Here is a 4,561-nt window from a genome sequence, read left to right on the forward strand (position 1 = left end):
TGCCCTTTCCCGCGTCGCTGGGTCACAGAGCACCACACCCGGCTGGCGTGGCCCCGTGTACTTACGGCCGCAGCAACCCAGAGCCGTGAAAGGTAAGCTCGGAGAGGCGGCCGGGACCTCACGGAGAGCCTTGGACGTCAGGCGGCCTGTCTGGGTTCCATGGCCACGGGGAGCCACGAAACACAGCAGCAGTAAAAGCAGAGACTTGATGGGGCGCCTGGGTGGCGCAGTCGGTTAAGCGTCCGACTTCAGCCAGGTCACGATCTCGTGGTCCGTGAGTTCGAGCCCCGCGTCGGGCTCTGGGCTGATGGCTCAGAGCCTGGAGCCTGTTTCTGATTCTGTGTCTCCCTCTCTCTCTGCCCCTCCCCCGTTCATGCTCTGTCTCTCTCTGTCCCAAAAATAAATAAACGTTGAAAAAAAAAAAAAAAAAAAAAAAAAAAAAGCAGAGACTTGGCAACGACTTCACAGCCAGTGCTTACGAAATCCCGCGAGATCTCACATACTGCGTCTGAAGAAACTGAGGCTCGGGGCATTGAAATAGTGAGTCCGAGCTCGCCCAGCTCTATTAAAGTCTCAGAGCCTAGAATCCAACCTGGATCTGCCCGGCTCCCACACTCAAGCCTAAGAGCACACGCCCCTTGAAGATACTCTCCCCAGGGGGATGTCCCAAGCAGAGCCAAGTACCAGAAAGGTCCCTGCGGCAGCACTGGCAAGATGGCCTTGGGGCAAGTGGTGTGGGAAGTGAGTCTGGAGGTAAGAAGGCCGGTTAGGAGACCGTAGCAATCGTCTTGGCAACAGGGGATGGGGCTCTGTCTTCATTGGACTGGGGCTCTAGGCACGAGGAGGCCAGAGTCAAGGCTGAAATGCGTACGATTCCCTGCACCACATGCTTCTCGCAAAGGGGAAAGAAAGTTGCAGGAGCCAACCTCTTTCAGCCAGGGACTCTGAGTCTGGATCTCAGCCCGGGGACGGTCCTTCTTCCTCAGGGGCTCCTTCCACAAGGGAAGGCCAGGAAGCCTCATCGCAGGCCCCCCCTTGACCTTCTGAGATTGCAACACGACGAAAGAGGAACAGAAACGCAGGCACCCAAATCACCAGCACAAACTTGATAGAAGACACGGCCTTGGGGTTGGCTCTGACATACGGTACTTGACATTCAGAGTCTTGGGTTCTCACCCCAACCCTGTTCGCTCGCCAGCTGTGTGGCCGTGGGCAAAGCCACTTCCACTATCTTGAGAGCCACACCCAGCTCTGTCGTTCTGGGCCTGCCTCCGTCTCTCCCGTGCTCGCGCCAAGGAGAACGCGGACCTAAGAATCGGGCAGATCCGACGGTCGCGGACAAATGGTCACGCCGCCGCACCCTTCCCGACACCCGCGGCCTCTGCGGCTCGACTTTGCGGCTATCCCCGTGAGGAGGTGGATCCAGCCCCCGCCCCCAGCTTGAACCTGGGCTGGCCCCGTGACTTGCTTGGGCCAACAGGATGTGGCAGAAGCGCCCGTGCGCCCGTTCGAGTCCAACCCCCAGCGGGGCTCTCGTGCTTTCTCTTAGAACCCGGCAGCTACCGCGGGAACTGGCTCGAGCAGGCGTGCCGGAGGGCGAGAGACCCCGGGCACCCCACCCCGGACCAGCTCGTAACCACGCGAGGACGTCCGGCGGGGGTCAGCGAGGCTGCCTCCCTGCCCACCTGCGGCTGATCGCACACCAGATGAGACGGGTGCCCATGACCCCGTAGCGTCTGGAGGAATGACGAACGGCTGTTGAAAGCCGTCAGGGTTTGGGGGGGGGGGGTCTGATCCGCAGCAATGGCTCACCGACGGAGGTGTCCAAACGATTCTGGCAGCTCACAGCTATTACCCCAGAGCTTCGCGAAAATCCCGTGGGTTCAGATGTGGCACCCTCACTTGACGCGAGGAAACGGAGGCTCTCCGAAAAGGGAGGTGATTTCCTTTGCGTACATAACCCGTAAACCACAAATCTGGGGTTCGGGGCCAGCCCACCTGACTACACATCCCGAATTCCTTCCGCCACACTTCGCTGCCCACAGGGGATTTTTGAACGGTCAAGGACGCTTCCTCCGGCCTTCGTCGAGTCTTCTGGTCTCATGTCCGTGAGTAGAATGGGGACGGCGAGGCCACGCCCACTGGCCAAGCCTTCACAGCGTGACACTTAGCGCGACTCTGTCCGCTGCGCCTGCTTCTTCCCTTTCGCGCTCTGCCGCGGGGTGGGTGGGAGGCATTTTTGGAAACGGGGTCTCAAGAAACGGTGTGGTCCTCAGGACAGTGGGGAAAGCATTCACCCTGTGAACAAGTCCGAGGAGCTTCGATGACCCTGACGAGGGGAGGGGATGGATGAGTAGTTTCTCCCCTCCTGAGACCCAGGCCCCGGGAAGGGCTCTGCTCCGGGAGTCCAGGTACCTGGCCCTGGGCCTGCCCGGCCACCAGCTGGCCGCATCTTTGACCAAGGCCATTTCCTTCTCTGAGACTTTGTTTCCCCACCTGTAAGGAGCCCCCACCACGCTGAGGATGCGGAACAGCGCGATCCCGGAGTTGAAAATCCGTAAAGATTTCCCAGAAGTTTTACGAGGCCAGGACCACTGCCAGGTCCTGAGGCTCCCAGTGTACGAAGAAACGTGCAAATGTCAAGGCAGGGTTATAAAAATGATGGTGACCGTTCGTGTTTACACAGAACAAGTTAACCCTTAAAGTCCCTCACCCCTACCTGGCGCACCGTGTTTTAGAGGATCGCTAATACGAGGCTAACATTGAAGCAGTTGGTGAATGTATCCTGAGCCTGAAGGCGGGAGGCTGGTGGCTCAGTGACTGGCAGGGGCAGGAGGGAGACTTGTCACTCACACCGTTGTGCTAGGAACTCCTGTTTGGCCGCCTTTCGAGACCAAGCCCCAGCGGGGCCCGAGGCCAACGCCTCCGAGGTCTTGGACCTCCGACAGGGAGGGAGCAGGGACTAGTTCCTGTAGGCAGTGAAATGCCTGGTTTGCATCCGAACTGGCAGTGACTAACGCGGCATGGCAGATACAATAAAACAGATCATGGAAAATTTAATGGCCCGTGGTCGGCAATCACTGAATTATTTATGCCATCCTTGCCTCTTCCGAATTCTCAACTGCTCGGCCCCCAGCACTGAAGCCCTGGCCAAGTGCAAGCTGCCGAGAAACAGGGCCTGAAAAGAGAAGGGGACCCAGGAGCCAAGAGGCCGGGGCTTTCCGGGCCACCTTGGGCGACGGTTGAGGGGAACGCTCTCAGCTTTTATCTTCCCATCCGCCAAATTAGAAGGTTGTCTTCCATAAACGAGTAACAACTTAAATGTATGCTGTTGTTTTTGTTCAGAGATGATTCCCACATCCCTCCATCCTTTCCCCGTCCGTGGGAGGAAGGCAGGACGGATGATACTATCGTTCCCGTTTTCCAGATAATAAATGGAAGGCCAGAACTCTGGACAGCCTCGGCCAGAGTCAAGAGGACAAAAAGCAGTGGAGAGGACTTCCCACTCGAGACGTAGACCGAGGACGAAGAAGTTAAATTCTCTCCATACCAAAAACCCTGCTGAAGGAAAAAAAGCCACAAGCAGAAGAGTAAATCCACAGTAGGACGTAGGCAAGGATGCTACCCGTGATCCAGAAATGCGGAGAAAGGTAGCGGGAATGTGGTATCCGACTGATTGAGAAGCCGGAACAAGGAAACCACAGGTCAGCATAGACCTAGGAGAGCCTTTCACTGAAACTAGAGCCTCCGAGAAGCTCTACCGAAAGCGAGGGGGCCTTGGGGCAATTAAAACCCCTTGAAACACAGCTGGGCCGGGTGTCCCAGCCTCTTTTTGAATATACAGAACGGTGGCCTTGGCATTCAACCCCAGGAAGAGGTCCTGAGAACAACTCTCAAAATCAAACGGGGGTTCTGCTGGCATGTCTGTAGACTTGTCCTTCCTGACGTCCTCAACAGAGAGGGGGGAGGGGGGAGAGACGACGACTCCACAGAGACGCAACGGGATCTGTTCTGGTACAAAGCGGGTCTCCACCATCTGCACCGGCCTCTTACGTGACTGACACGTAGGCGCGTGTCAATACAACGCGGAAGCTGCACTGGCTTCTACACAATTTTCCCTGCACGCTCCCCAGGCACCCCCGGTGCCTCTCGGGGCCACTTGCCTCATCTTGGGAGGGGCTTGTTACAAGGCACGCCCCCTTCCCTGTGCGTTTTGCCCTCGTTTTCATAACCCAGAAGACTATGCCCTATTCCACACCTCTATTAAGGAACTCTATTTTTTTTAAAACAGGTAAAGAAAGCCCTGTATTCACCGTACTATTTTTTTATCGATTAGAAATCTAACACGCATCTTTTAACACACCAGCATTTTTCTCAGTGCTATTTTTATTAATGCTTCTGATAGTGAAAGAATTGTGAGTAGCTTGTCCCTAACCGTATTTTTTCTCCTCAGTCTCATTACGCTGAATGACAGTTTTGAAGAAGTTAACAGTTTGGGGGGATCTCATAGATCAAAACCCTGTAATGGAGGCTCGCCACACTCGGAGGGAAGCCTTTGTTC

The 4,561-nt window shown here is 56.1% G+C and overlaps 1 long non-coding RNA gene across 1 annotated transcript; it reads left to right on the top strand.

Moving 5' to 3' along the window:
• The first annotated feature begins 447 nt into the window (after positions 1–447).
• On the top strand, positions 448–3,806 carry LOC123582786. The gene is made up of 2 exons (XR_006704553.1): positions 448–3,323; positions 3,428–3,806. It is a non-coding gene; the product is annotated as an uncharacterized LOC123582786 (long non-coding RNA).
• The last annotated feature ends 755 nt before the right edge of the window (positions 3,807–4,561 follow it).

The sequence above is a fragment of the Leopardus geoffroyi genome, chromosome B3 (genome assembly GCF_018350155.1).
Source record: "Leopardus geoffroyi isolate Oge1 chromosome B3, O.geoffroyi_Oge1_pat1.0, whole genome shotgun sequence".
Classification (NCBI taxonomy): domain Eukaryota; kingdom Metazoa; phylum Chordata; class Mammalia; order Carnivora; family Felidae; genus Leopardus; species Leopardus geoffroyi.